The sequence below is a fragment of the Pteropus alecto genome, unplaced genomic scaffold (genome assembly GCF_000325575.1).
Source record: "Pteropus alecto unplaced genomic scaffold, ASM32557v1 scaffold341, whole genome shotgun sequence".
In the NCBI taxonomy this organism is placed as follows: Eukaryota; Metazoa; Chordata; class Mammalia; order Chiroptera; family Pteropodidae; genus Pteropus; species Pteropus alecto.
Window position 1 is genome coordinate 798165 of NW_006430739.1, and position 15615 is coordinate 813779.

The 15615-nt window shown below is 41.5% G+C and overlaps 1 long non-coding RNA gene across 5 annotated transcripts in view; it reads right to left on the reverse strand.

Annotated features, from left to right (window-relative positions):
• The window catches only part of LOC107196234, a 107609-nt gene that overhangs the window by 16788 nt on the left and 75206 nt on the right, over positions 1-15615 (reverse strand). For 4 of the 5 annotated variants that reach the window (XR_003048433.1, XR_001517611.2, XR_003048432.1 and 1 more), the window contains one exon: positions 758-878. This is a non-coding gene — a long non-coding RNA (uncharacterized LOC107196234). Of the gene's footprint in view, positions 1-757; positions 879-4480; positions 4705-15615 lie in introns of all 5 variants that reach the window. The other variant, XR_003048431.1, reaches the window with a different exon arrangement.

Sequence of the window (15615 nt, forward strand, 5' to 3'; positions counted from 1 at the left end):
ATATATTAAAATTATATATATGACAATATAACTACTATGCCTATATAGCTACATATGTATATGTTATATGTATGTGTGTATGTGTATTCCTTATGAGTTAAAAAATCGAAAGGCACTGATGGTAATGAAAAAAGAGAAGATGGAGTAAAGAGGTCAGTCTGGGGGAAAAGGATGAGAATTTTTAGACTTGAATTTCAGGAAGACAGCCAAAAAAATGAGGTATAGATGTGTAGCAGGAGCCTGAAGATTCTAACGTGAAGGCTAGAAGAAATGTGAGCGCTGGAAGGAGATATGGGTGTAAAGCCTTGGGATTAGGCCGATTTCACTGGAAGAGGAGAGGGCAGACAGGTGAGGTCCAAACCCTAGAGAATATTTTACATCATAGTGAGGTAGTGGTGTTGGAGGTGGAAGAGGGGGCGATGAGAAAGCAAAAGGGAAAAGAAGACTCATCAACAACAAAGACAAAAGAAGGAACAAGGAAGGAGTGAGAAAAACATGAGGAAATCCAAAAGAGTTTGCTCTCATGGAGGGTAGAGAAGGAAAGAATTTCACGGAAAGGGTGGTCAACAGTGTTAAATCCTAGAACAAGACTGAGGAGGATGAGTCCGCAGAAAAATGAACTACCTGTTACCGCGCAATTCTACTATATATCCAAATTAACTTCAAGGTAACGATAGCCTCACTGATAATAGTGAACCTGTAAGAAACTGCCTTAATCATCGGCCTCCATCTGTTCCTTCATTTCTTCACTACTCACCTACTAGTCCAGCCGCCATTCACTGAGCGCCTGCACCAAGTTAAACCCCCGCTTCGTTCTGCAGATACTGAGGCAGGATATCTGCCCTCTGGGACCTCACAGTTTAATGAGGAGGATGGATCTGGAAAAATAACAACATAGCGTTAACATTTCACAAACCACTGGTATATTTTGTATATACATGTATATTTTGGGCCAGGCACTGTGGGAGCACTAGAGATATAAACATAAACAAGTGGTTACTGCCCACCAGAGTTCGGAATATAGCTTGGAAGGCGGACAGAATTACATTTGTATTGTGATATGAACTAGAAAGAACAAGAAAGAACAGGGGAGTGCAGAGCAGGAAATGAAGCTTGTAAGGAAGTCCCGTAAGATAGGGGCTATTCATGTGCCTATTTTACATACAAGGAAATCGAGGTACAAGGAGGCGAGGTGACTTGCCCAAGGCCATACAGCCGAGTAGCAGAGCCAGAATTCAATTTTGGCTTTGTGAGAGTCAGGAGCTCGGGTTTTACCCACTCTGTCATAAAGGCTGAAAGCCTCTTCCAAGACTCGTCATTCTCTTTCCACTGCAATACCCTCGTCGCATATCCAGGGGCACAGAGCAAGTGCTCAATGAGTGTTTGCTGAATGAATAAATGAACTATATGACCTCACAGGGTTGTTGGAAAGGTTCACTGAGAGGGAGAGTAGGCTCATTAGGGGTCACTGTGTAGAGTGTCTGTGTAGGGTGGCAGGTGAAGACATAAAGACCCACACCCAGGTGAGGACCTGTGCTGTGTGGGCCACTAGTATCAAAAGAGAAGGCAGAGCCAACAAGTAGGTTGGGATAGCTAGTGACTGTCATTGGGGAGCTCTGAGGGCTGGGTGCAGGGCCTGAGTCACAGGGGCTAGGAGGGGAAGTGGAAAGGGCCAGGCAAAGTCCCAACCCTAGAGGGCTCATGCTCTGAATGCACGGTTCAGGGACCCAGATCTAGTTAAACAAACTGGGCCACAGGTCAAAGTACCGACAACCAGCCAGGCCGATCTGGTCTTGAATCTGCCAAGCCATTAGCTTGAGGCTCCAGAAAGCCCTCTGAAGATGGAAGAGGAGGAAAGAAAAGGGGAGTTTGAAGCGGGAGGAGAAACAGGAAGGAGAAACAGGAAGGAGGAGGAGGAAAAGGAGGAAGATGATGGAGGAGGGAAAAGGGAGAATAGTGGCAGCCAACATTTACCAAATGCTGATGTGGACCAGGTGCTGTGCTGAGTGCTTTACGGGTGGTCAGGTAACCCTCACCACCACCCTATATTAACTTTCCTATTTTATAGATGTTCCCCAGAGATGTTAAGTAACTTACTGTACTTGAGGTCACAGAACCAGGATTTGAATTCAGGCGACATCCCCCGCCCCACCCCCACTTGGTAGAGCTCTAATCTACTATACTGAGTCTCAGGGTCTTACTGAGATGGACTAAGCAAGCTGGCTAGAGGCAAGAGACTCTGCCCTCCTCTTCCTGTACCTGTTCCAGTCCTGTCTGCAGGTAGCAGTGGCCCTGGCTGATGGCTGTACAGTGAGACCAGTGAGCCCAGCAGAGAACTAAGAATCTGCTCCAAAAGATTCTTTTGGGTTTCAGAGAGAAGGTGCTGGGGTGGGGAGAGGCAACGTTTTAAGCCCCCCACCCCCACCCCAGGAACTGCTGAGGTTGCTAATCTCCGGATCTTAACAATGAAGATGTTAACAAAGGCTTGCGCAGGGGGCCAGCCCTACAGTTTACAAAGCCTTTCACACGCCTTACTTGATTAACTTGTCAGTTTGGAGAAAATAATTTAAAAAAGGAAGCTGGTTCTTGATTCTGGAGATTTTCCCCTAAAGATTAAGTATTTCTCTCTACTGCAATCCACATATATCTCTCAGATGTCCTCTGGTCTTCCTGGAATTCCTATTAAGAATTTCAGCTATTCTCAACAAGAATGTTCAGACATCACAGTTTCTACTAACATATGGAGTGCAGATCTCCTGGCTCCAAATTCACTTCCCTTTCTGCCACAGCGGAGGCCGGTGCTTCCACAGCAGGAGTAGAAGGAAAACAGGCTCCACAGGAACTGGGATATCGTTGCTGGATTCTAGTCCATTAGCCCCCAATTCAAGTCCCCCACTCCCACTCTACTCAGATCCCCATAGCTGGACCCACTGATCCTTCCACTTAGAGGCTCTGGCCCAATTTGGTTCTCAGAGCAACCCATACACAGGCCCAGGGTCAATGCCAGCCCTCAGCCCTGTGCCTTGGGGAATAAGGCATAGGTTGCCTCTCAGATCTGGTAACCCCAGAAGGGCCACCGGAGAGGCCGTGATGCTCCCAGACCCAAACTCTTCCCAAGCCTCTTACACTCACCCAGTCTTAGGAGCTGGCCTTCTGCCTTGATTCCTACCTCTAAGTCCTGCACGTCGTCCTGCCTACTCTCTCAGCCTCTTTCAGAACTGGGGCCCTGGCCTGAATGAGACATTATCTTACTTGTCTGTTCCCCCAACAGCTGGCACACAGGATGGTCCCCGATGCATGCCTGCTGGGTGGATGAGCTCCTCTGCCTTGCCTTGTTCTTGTCAACTCTTCCCTCTGGAATTGGCACCTTGTCCCAGTGATGGGTTTGGCCACTAGAGAGGGGTATTCTTGATGATGATTTCCCAAACTGGCTGAAGATCCACACAATTCTTACATACCCATCCCTTAGTTGTGTGATCTTGAGCAGGTTACTCAACCTCTCTGCATCTCGGTTGCCTGATATATAAAATGGGGAAATAGCATTGAAGATCAAAAGAGTGAATCTATGTTAAGTGCTTAGCACAGCGCCCATATTAAGTGTCTGATATTGCTACTGTTGAGTTTCTTATCTTGGACTCCTTAGTGTTGACCATTTCTCAGAATGTTGTATGGCACCTGGGCCTGCTTGCAGACCACTCACCTCACCCACTGGCCTGCGTCTACCTATAACAAGGCCACGTCCCCAAGCACGTGTCCTGGCCCAGTGGCCATATCTAGTACTAGGGCTCAGTTCCCTCCCCCTGCTGCCTACCTTGTTTCTGCCATTGAGCCCATCATTCCAGGTGCACAAGTCCCATGTTAGGGTGACCACCCACTTCTAACAACCGGAGTTTGAGTGAGCAGACTGTTCTCTTGGGCCAGGCATTTCCTACAGGGACTGGAGGTAGGAAAAAGCACCAGGATAGTTCAGAAAAGCAGCAGGCTTAGAGGAGTAAAGCAGAGGCACAAAAAGCTGGGCCACATCCCTGGGAATTAGGCGTGGTTGGACAATCTTCCAAAGGCCGGAAAGACCACTTCCCCTGATGGCAGAGCCACCCTGCAAAGAGTTTGCAAAGAGAGCAGGAAGACAACTGGGCTATTTACTTCGTGGGCGGCAGGGGTCCTGCTAAAGCAGCTCCTGACATAATAAGAACAGAATCCTAGCATCTTAGAGACTGGGGTCACATTCTTAAGGAGAACAATGGCCTAGCAAGAGCACTTGTTTGCTGCTCTGAGCCCCGGAGGAGCCCCCTCTGCAGACCTGCTGACTCGGGGAATGTCTGACACATGGTGCCCTAAGAGCTCATTTTGCCCACTGCCTTTCTTCTACAGGTAAGCAAACAGAGGGCTTGTTTTGCCCTCTGCCTGGCTCTTTATGTAGGATTGGCCTAGTCACATGGCGGGCCATGAGCAGCACTTCCAAACTACCCTCAAAGGATACCTAGTCTTGGCAACTGCCCCGAAGCACTCCCTTCCAGGCCTAGGACCCACAGGGCTTGCTCTCATCTTGTCGCTCTGTTCTACAAACTCCTCCTCCACTGCCATCACCGTAACGCCTGCTGCATTTGGTCCCTCAGTCTGGGCTGAGCGCTTGGACTTCCTCTGGCTTGAGGACTTGGGTTGCCCCTCAGGTCTTTCCACCAACTGTGCTGTCTCAGGCAGTGTCTGCAAAGAGAACCTTTCCTTTAGCCCGAGCCAGGCCGGTCTCCTCCCCAGCCTCCCTGCCCCACCCCCGCCACAGCTTCCAGGTCATATAATTTGGGTGTTGTGACCCAGCAAAGGAATAATAATAGTAACATGAGCTCTTTGGCAGAGGTGAGATGTTTCTAACTTTTAAAATATAAAATGAAACCCTGGTACAAATCTCAGTGTCAGCTCTGCCTAGCTACATTTCCTGAGCAAGTTACCCAACCACCTTGGACTTTAGTTTCCTCATCCAGAAAATAGAGACTAAATGGGATACTGCACCTAAGTGCCTGCTGACAGGAAGAACTCACTAAATTGCAGCTAAATTAATAGTAGTAACAGGTAATCTAATAACCTCTACATCTTTGCCATCTATCAGACTGGTGCCCCAGAGCAGTTGCTCAGTAAGTGTTGAGAGAGAAAAAGTGTTTCCTTACCTGATCAGCACAACTACCAGGTGAGACAGGTAAAGACACTGGTCTCCCCAGAGATGGAGACCTGAGGCTAGGTGGCTAAGTGACTTGTTCCAAGTCACAGTTAATGAGCTGCAGAGCCTGGACTGGAAACTTCCATTTACTGAATCCCCGTTTGGTTTTTACTGTTTCATGTCACCTGAGCAAATTCACGGCTGGGAAAGAACTTAGATTATCTAGTGTAATCTCACCATTTCAATATTTGAAAACCGAGGCCAGAAAGACCAAGAACGTTTCACAAGGCCCAAGAGCTAGTCAGTTGGAGAGTACAGCCCAGCTTAGTGTTCTGTCAACAACACAACAGCTAACTTTGCAAAAATCACCTCACTGTTCCTAGTTTGGCAAATGTAGTCATCCTAGGCTCGAAGCTACCACAGCTTTCCAGGAAAACACCCATGTGGTAAGTGCAAAGGCCTCTCATAAGGACAGGCCCGCCCTCAGGGTACCAGATTCATTCTTCCCAGAGGGTGCACTTCCCATGTGATTTGAAAGAATGTGTCAACGTGAAGCCGGGTGATGATCAGGAGCGTGCCAACAATCACAAGCTTGGTGGTGTGGAGTGCCATCTTTGAAGTGGACCCTACAGTATTTCTGGAATGTCAAGCATGAGCTCTGAGAAACACCCCACTTGGCAGTTCCTTCTAAAGCAACAAATACAGTTAAATGAGGCCTAAGTAGCACAGGATATTATTATTTACACGCGACCCTTATCCCATGGCTGTGGAAAATAGAGCCAAATTCCATAAGCTCTTTTTTTTTGCAAGAGACGCTTCGCAAAACAGATAAGGCCAGCATTGCTGCTTGGTCTGTCTGCTGTTCTTTCTTGAAGTCAAGTGTCATTCGAAAATGAAAAATGATGTCCTCAGAATTTAAGCTCCAACGCTGGGAGATATATTAGGTTGTTCCACTTGCAGTTAATCTGAGGATGCAAAAGTTAAATGAGCATCGTCGTTTGCCTCAGATGAAGAACATAATGGGGAGGGGACAGAGGTGAATAACTCATTCGTCAGTGTAACTAAAAAGGCGTCTCTGATACTTCTAATTTAAAAGAGCTCGAAATTTGAAGGGTTTCTGATGAAACAGGAAGGAAAAACAACACCTTGGATTCTAATAACACTCTCCCCCCTCCCTGAAAATATCACCAAAACACATTTGTTACCCACCCGTGCTGTTGAGCAACGGTGGCTACAGAAGCATGTGACAAATGGAAGAGACCTGTCTCCATGCCTATGGCATGACCTGACCAAGCACACAAATCAAGAGTACCTTGCCTTACTCCCCTAAGCCTGAGCAAGCTAATGCCGGCATCCACAGGCTCAGTAAATGTCATGCTTCTTGGTTCCCTCTGTTCCCGATATAAATAGACACAGTGAGTCTCAGACAAGCAGTCTATCTTACTTAGCATGCTTGCTTGGGTCTTGGCAGTAAAGAAGAAAGGCCTTTTTGAAAGCACCATCTTTGTGGCCAATCTCCAAAAACGATAACATTTCACAGTTGGTTTTACTCTTATTGCATCCACCTAACATTTACTACAGGCCAGATTCTAGGCTCGGTGTTAAAGAAAGAGAAGAATAAAGGAGGAAGCAATCAATTCTGTGTTATGCAGGAGGTATGGGCTCGATACTATTTGAACTGGTCCTGGAGGACATGAATAATGCTTCTACAGGCATGGGGGTAGGGATGGAGTACTAATGAGAGAGAAGATGTAAGAAGGAAAGAAGCTGGTTAATGGCTCATGCACTCTTTACTTAAACAGTTGGAATTACTGGATTGTAAATGGTTGGGGCTGTTTTCGTAATGTGAATGAGTATATTATGGAATGCACACTTGTTATTAAAATGACTCAATGCCTTTTTGCGAAAGACTGCACAGAGTAGAAAGCAATGGTCTCCTATAACTATGTGAGCACTCATTTATAAGACTTCTAAAGCTTCCAATAAACAGGAATTTGGTCTGTGTCTAATTGGGTTTCAATAGCTAAGACAAAATTAAGAACTAGAGGAATTTGATATGGCTTTTTTTTCATTCAAATTTTCTATCATCTTAATCTCCTTATAAGCTATAAATTATAACTTATCCTCATAAGACAATAAGCCTATAAAGTAAAAAAAAAAAAATCAGATTTTGTTAGTTTTATTACATAACAAATATTTAACCACAGCCCTATGTCTAGTGAATAGTGTCACAGGAAAAGTCATTCATTGGTTTCCAGACTATTTATCGATGAGACATTTTATAAAAATAAAAAGTCTCCTGTATTGTTAGGACATATATCTATACAGGTTAATTTTATATCTATACCCAAGATGGTAATATTATATCTATCTCATTAACTGGAGAAGCACCCAAAGCTGATGATCAATTATTCTTCATTGATTGAAATTCTCAAGTATCTTCTAGAATTCAGAAGGAATCTCCTGTTGTTAAGTTCCAATGTCCTGAAATATGTACGTAAAGAATTTGTTATTTTCATTTTTTCATACAGAGAGGTACTTCTCCCAGTTCTTATTAAGTTGCAAAATTACAAATTGGACCTCTCTCCAGAACCCGACCTTGGGCATATCTCAGAATCCAGAGATACATGGTTCTAACAAAATAGCATAAACGTAGTAAGAAAATCTCCAGGAAAATGAAAGGCAAATGGGTTAGACAGCTGAGTAGGGTAGGACTTTAGGGGAAAACAGCCCCCAAAATAAGGACACAAACAATGGAAAGGGGTTAAAGGGAAATTTTTTAAAAATATGATCCTTTTTCTCTCTTTATCATTGCCCTGAGAAGACCATTTTCTGCCCCTTCACCACTGGGAGGCATATAAATTGTATACCAATGCCCACCAGGGGTGGCTTGGTAACTTCGGGGTACAACTCAGGGCTGGCTGGGATGATGGGTGCTAGGCAACAGATGCATGTGGATTGGCTGGCCTTTAAGAGATTTTCCCTACCTGCATCCACACACCAGTGCCCAGAAAGCTAGAAGACTGCAATTGGGAGAAGCTTCTCTTGAAAGAAAGGAATGCCAAGGCTGAGTTACCATTTGTAACACTAGAAGTTTTCTCCTGGAGTCACATCTTCTCCATCAAACTCATTGGGGAGCACCAGCCAAGGCTGAAGCTTTAGTTTCTCACCATAGCTATTCATTATAATCCAAGGTAGCCAATAACTGTGGTGAAAGAGGAACTCTCAAGGAATATTCACTGGAAGCATGGTGAGACAACTGAGAATAGCAGCTGAAAGTGGGAGGGGTTGTACTCCCTCCAATACCAAGTGAGCACAAGGGGCCTGCGGCAAGGACTGAAGGGGCTGGAGAAATCTAGCCCCTCCGGACTCTTAGAGCTGACCTGCCAAGTCTCCCCTCTGGGACAGAATCCTATATTAAGGACAATTTGGTGAGAGTTAAATCAAAATTGAGCAAGATAGTTTCTTTTGCTTCTGATATGGCTGAGTAAACTATTGATCCTGATCCTCCTGTAGACAGCAACTATAAACTGAAAAAAAAATGAAGAAACAACAATTAAAGAAACTAGAAAACAAACAGAAACAGGCATATTCTGAAGAGGAGTTGGCACAAGGTGAGTTACTCAGTTTTACAGCTTTTAGGCTGAGAGACAAACTAAAGCTGACAAGTGGCTAAGACATCAAGAGTAAGACACCAATAGTAAACTCACAGTCTTTCTGGAATGAAGAAGTATAGGACAGAACTTGGGAAAAGCACAGCCATTAGAAAGTAAACGGGGTGTGGAATCCTGGAAAGGAGGGAACCAGAGGAAACCCAATTTGGTCCACAGACTCTATTCCAATCTCAAGTGACTCCTGAACCACACATATAGGGGACAGACTTCAGATAAAATCAAAGTTCTGAATTAAGATTTCAACTACCACTCAAGGGACACAGTTTAGAGTTTGAATCTCATTACATTAACAATCTACCAAAACAATAAAATTAGTATTTTTCAGAGGAGTACAACGGAATCCAGAGTCTCCACAAAATTACATTAAAAATATCTAGGATACAACCCAAAATTATTCAGCTTATGAAGATTTAGGAAATTGTGATCCATTTGCAAGAGCTAAAATATATTAACAGAGACTATCTGAGATGACCCAGATGTTGGAATTAGCAGACAAGAAATTTAAAGCAATTACTATAACTATGCTTAAAGGAGTAAGAGAGTATAACACATTTATTGTTATACTCACAATAAATGAAAAGATAGAAAATCACATCAGAGAACCACAAACTGTTAAAAAAAAAAGAACCAAATAAAAATTCCAGAATTGAAAAAAAAACTCCAGAATTGGAAAATAGCTGAAAAATTTTTAAAAACACTAGATTGGCTAAACAGCAGAATGGAAATGGAAAAGGAAAAGTTTCAGTGAAGTTTAGATAAAACAATAGAAATACCCAATATGAAGAACAGAGAAAAAAATAGTTCAGGAAACAAAAACATGAACAGAGCCTCAGGGACATATGGACAACATCCGAATGTCTTACATATATGAAATTAGAGTTCTAGAGGGAGAGGAGGGAGACAGTAGGGTAGAAAAAAGTACTGAATGTGCAACGGCTTAAATTTCCCCAAATTTAAAGATTCAATAAGCTCAGCAAACCCCAAGAGGACAGAAAACAAAACTCTGGGAATATCATAGTCAAACTTCTGAAAACCAAATATAATTAGAAAATCATAAAAGCAGCCAGAGAAACATAACACTTTATATAAGGGCGAGGGCAGAAAGTTTTGAATATAGCTGATATCAGAAACAATGGTGACCAGAAGAGAGCTCAAAGTCTTTAAAGTGATGAAAAATACCAACCTACAATTTAATACTCAGCAAATATATTCCTGAAGAACGGAGGCAAAACAAAGACATTTTCACATAAAACAAAAGTTAAAATATTTTTGCCAGCAGAACTGAACTACAAGAATTGCTAAATGTGTTAAGAGAATAGCTCCGCCACACGGTAATCTGTTGACCTTTATTGTCTCCATATGGGCCGCTAAGTCAAGGCTTGATAATAAGCTGACTTGGGTCGTGGAAGAACACCCTGCAATTCTTTCTGGAGCAGGGGAAATAAGCAGCTTGGTGAGGAACTATCACAAGGCTGTTCTCATCCGTCTCCCTAATGTGAACTGACCACAGGACTTTCCACCTTGCTCCCCACTCCAAATTAATGTGTAATTCAATGTTATTCTAATTAAACTCTAGCACTGGTTTTTAAAAACTTTTTCTTTTGAGATGATTATAGACTAACAGTAGATTGTAAAATAGTTCATAGGGTGCATCGACTGCTTCCCCCAGTCACCTTATATGATTATAGCAATGGTGACACCTTATATGATTATAGCAAAATACACTTACTAAACTATAGGGTTTATTCAGTTTTCACCAGTATTTATATGTACTCACATGTGTGTGAGAGTTTATTTCTGTGTAATTTTATTACATGTGTAGATTCATGTAATCATAATTACAATCAAGATAAAAGATTATTACATTACCACAAAGGTATTCCCTCATGCTACTCCTTTACGGTCACATACGCTGCTCACCCTTGTCCCTGTCCCCTAGCGACCACTAATCTATTCTCCATCTATATATTTTGTCATTTCAAGAAGGTTAATAATTGGAATCATAACAGTATTGACCTTTTGAGATTGGCTTTTTCACTAAGCATCAAGTCCTTAATATCCATCCAGGATTTTGTGTACATCAGTTTTTATTTTTTATTTTATTATTATTATTATTTTTTGCTGAGTAGTATTCCATGGAATGGATATACCAGAGTTTGTTTACTCATCACCAGGTGAAGGATATTTGGGTTGTTTCCAATTTGGGTTTACTATGAATAAAGCTATAGTAAGTCCTCACTTAAAATTGTTGATAGGTTCTACAACTTTAAGCAAAATAACATATAACAAAACCAAATTTGCCATAGGCTAATTAATATAAACAAGAGTTAAGTTCCTACAGCATTTCATCAATGTTATATATAACAAAACGACATTCGACAAAAGGATATTATATAAGGACCTGCTGTACTATGAACATCCGTGTGCACATTTTTACATAACACGAATTTTTATTTATTTGGGATAACTGCCCAAGAGTGCAATTGCTAAGTTATATAGTAACTGCATGTTTAGTTTTATAAGAAATTGTTATACTTCCTTCCAGAGTGACTACCTGCCATTTTACATTCTTACAAGCAATGTGTGAGAGTTCTAATTTTTTCAATTCTCACCAGAATTTGGTGTTCCCATTATTTTTTAAAATTTTAGCCATTCTAATAGGTACATAAATGCAAATAATCTTTGCACAACAACAAAAAACACAAAAGTAAAAGCACAGCTGATAAACTGGGAGAAAATATTTGTAGCATATATCATAAAAGGCTAGTTTCCTAAAATATGAAGAAAATTGCTCAAAAATTGAGGGACAAAGGACCAAAAACCTGGTAGGAAAAAAGTGGGAGTGGCATGAACAGATAATTCACACACACACACACACACACACACACACACACACACGTGCGTGCAAAAAGATGTTCCGACTCACTCAAAATTAGAAAATTGCAAATTAAAACAACACCAAGGTACCATTTCTCACCTATCAGATTGATGAAAGTTTATAAGTATGAGGACACATTTTATTTGTGAGACTGCAGAGAAACTGGTGCTCTCAAACATTGCTGGTAGGAATGCACATTGGTACAATTCTCACGGAGAAGGATTTTTCGATAGCTAACAAAACTAACATCCACCTACCTTTTGAAACAGCAGTTCTGCTTCTAAGAATTAACCATGAAGATACACTTCTGACAATACAAAAACACATATGTACCATATTTTTTATTGCAGCATTGTCTGTCATTTCAAAATATTGAAAAACCCTAAGGCCCATACCTAGGAGAATGTCTGAATAAGCTATGATATATCCATACGATGGAGTTCTAATGTAGTTGTAATAAAAGGATATGGAAGATCTCTATGAACTGACATAAAGTGGTTTCCAGGATATAGTGTTAAGTAGGAAAAAGCAAATTGCAAGAGTTTCTATAGTATGTTATTATTTATGTAGGAAAAATTGGATATAAGAGATTTCACATGCATCTGCTCATGTGTACAACAAGAAATACAGAAATGATAAATCAGAAATGAATGAGCTTGCTTACCTGCAGAGGGTGGGCAGGAACAGGGTGAAAAGAAGGGAGGTGAGAACATTGTATGTTAGGGTTGATCAAGTAGGTAAATATATTTTGAATAATAAGTGTCAGCTTCATCAAGGTTGAAGAATAGAGTTAAAAATAAGGAAAGGAGGAAGGGTTGAATGACCTGGGTGCTGTTAGGGTGGAATAAAAGGTATCAGAATGAACTGATGATTTTTAAGACAGATGAAGTGATGCAAAAATTAGTGGCCAGAAGTATAATGATAACTAGGATATTTGCAGTCTCAAAGTATCTCTCCACAAGATTCTTATTAATTACAAAGAGGAAAACAGTAACTTTATAGTGAAGAAAACTGGCAGACACTCCTGTAACCAAATGATTAAAGTTAATATCACCACTAATGACACATCGATATCATGAACCACCAAATATGATGATGCACACATACTTCTGTGATATTCTTGCCAGAAAAACATAAACTCAATATAATCATAAGAAAACATCAGACAAATCCAAATTGAAGGACATTCTACAAAATAACTGATGGGTACTCTTCAAAAGTGTCAAGGGCATGAAAGACAAAGAAAGACTGAGGAACTAACTGTTCCAGATTAGAGTGGGATCGTCGATTAGATCCCCAATCAGAAAAAGGATATCAGTAGGACAACTGGTGAAACTTGAATAAGATTTGTAAATTAGTTAATAATATCGTATCAATGTTAATATCCTGGTTTTGAAGTTTTATTATGATTATGTAAAGTGTTAACATTTGGTGAAGCTGGATGAATTTTTACAACTTTTCTGCCAAGTCTAAAGTTATTTAAAAATAAAATCTTTTTAAAGGCTTCTGCCTGAACTAACACCAAGTTCATTGAGGGCTCCCCTGGTTATCTTTTACATGGAAGGTCAAAAACTGGACCACAGCTTGGCAAGTCTAAAGATCCCAAGATCTTGCTCCTTCAGGATTCTAAAACAAGGCTGGTAAAAGAGGTAGCTAACCATCAAGTGAGGACAAGCGGACCTTCCAGTTTCTGGATAAGTTTGAAAAGGGAGATTATAACCATGGACAATTAAGGAATCCTCTTTTTATGACCGAGGAGAAGCTATATAAAAATCCACTTTAATCTTTAAAATTAATAAAAAAGGTAAGAGAGGCTGCAGTCACCCAAGATAATACAATAGGAACTGAAATTTAAGTAATCCAATTCTACAGCTAGACAAAGAAGTTCAGATTCTGACCTTCTTTTCCAGAGGTAAGACCATGTGCAGTGGCAAAAAAATGGAGCAGAACAGAAAGTACTGGCAAAAATAAAAAATAAAAAAAAGGTGGAAGTTCTCCACAAGAGCACTAGGAGGCACAGGGAAGGTTCTTTCTTAGTCCATTCTCTTCCCATGAAGGGGCAGAACAAATGAAGAAAAGAAGAAAATTTTGGAACTATTTTTTGGTCCCCAGTCTGCTGATCCCTTACTGACGCTTTGTTTCCTGTCATAGAAAAATCCCTTTTTCTTTAACATTACGGTTCTGCCACCTTAAGTTCAGGATTCTTCAGTTAACTCTGAAAGGTCTCCATAGCATGACCCTAACCATTCTTTCCAGTTTATTTCTGAGGCACAGAACCTAGTGGTGAGCCGATGGATGAGCCGATGGATGTTAACTAAACTTACTGTGGTAATTATTTCACAAAATACACATATATAAAATCATTATATTACACACCTTAGACTAATACAGCATTATATGTCTATTATATCCCAATAAAAATGGAAGAGGGAGAGAGAGATGAGAGAGGGAAGGTGAGAGGAAGAGAGAGAGGAAGGGAGGGAAGAAAGGAAGGAGGGAAGAAAGGAAGGATGGACGGATGGACGGACGGATGGACGGATGAAAGAAAACGCTTTGGAGCCTGAATTCCTGTTTGATTTCCTGTTCTGCCATCTCTTAGCAGGTGACCAAGTTTACTAATTGTTGTGAACCTTAGTATCCTGATTTGTACAGTAGGAACGATACTGTCTACAACTCATGAGATTGTTGTGAGTGACAATTAAACAAGAGAATGCATGTACAACCCTTAACACTATGCATGGCACAGAGTAATGACTCAATACACAGGTACTATTACAGCCCTAAATGGATCCTATGATTGCTCACCTTGTTACTTTTACTCAAGTTGTTCTTGCCTCCTGGAAAGCCTCTGCCTATAGAAATTCTACCAATCGTTTAAGGCCAGTCCCCAAGGCTATCTTCTCAAGAGGTCTTTCCTTTTGTTCCACCAGGATATTATCCCTGCTTCGAACCTCCAGTCTATTTGTATTCCTCCCCAGCACCTCCTTCGCACTGATAGGCGTACTTGGGCGTTGCCCAGAGTTGAGCTTGCAATAAGCAGGTGCTCCATGACTATTTACTGAATTAAACAGATGTAGTGTTCAAATGTTATATGATTTTCTAAAAAATTTTAGTAAGAATTCCAAGTACCTGAGCAGGAACTCAAATAATTCCAGATGCCAGAGTTTCTGCGAACAACCTCAACTCAATGTTAAAAGCGCATAGCCAAGAACTGTATCGGGGGTGAGGAAACATAGAGCAGAGGATGGTGGGAAAGAATTCTGCTGGTATTTGTTGCTGCTGATAATGTTGGCCTCCAAGATGTGTAAGTGTCATATATGTGTTTGGTGGGGGTGGGGTGGGGTCTGCTACTGTCATTTTCTGTTTTGTCCGGCTCCTTTTCTTTGGGATCTGCAACAAAATGACAACTGTGGAAAGTGAAAATAGTTCACAGGCAAACATCTCACACATACACAAATGTTTTTCAGATGGGTGGAAAAGATGACATATGCCTACAGGAAGTGTATAAAGAAATAACTCTGACGTCCCTCTCAGACCTGGTGTCTCTTGCTCTGCCTGCCTCCAAATAATGCCAAGGGAAAGAAAAGTGTGAAACACTACCCACCCACTTAGTTCTTCTCTGAAAGGCGAAGGTGTCTGATTCAAGACTGAGTTCTTAGGGTTTAGATGCCAACAGGTGTGCATTACCTATGCTGTCTCAGTGAGCACTTGTTATACAGACACAGACAAGCAAAAAGAGGAATGGCAAGAGATTTTCACCAGTTCTGTGGAGATGTGTTGACAAATTCCAGACAAAATAAAACCCTTGTGGATTACTTTCCCTTCTTATTCCTGACTTGGGGATGTTTACTGGTATGTGAGCATATCACTTTCCATCATTAATGACTCAGAGGGAGTTTGAGGGCCATGGT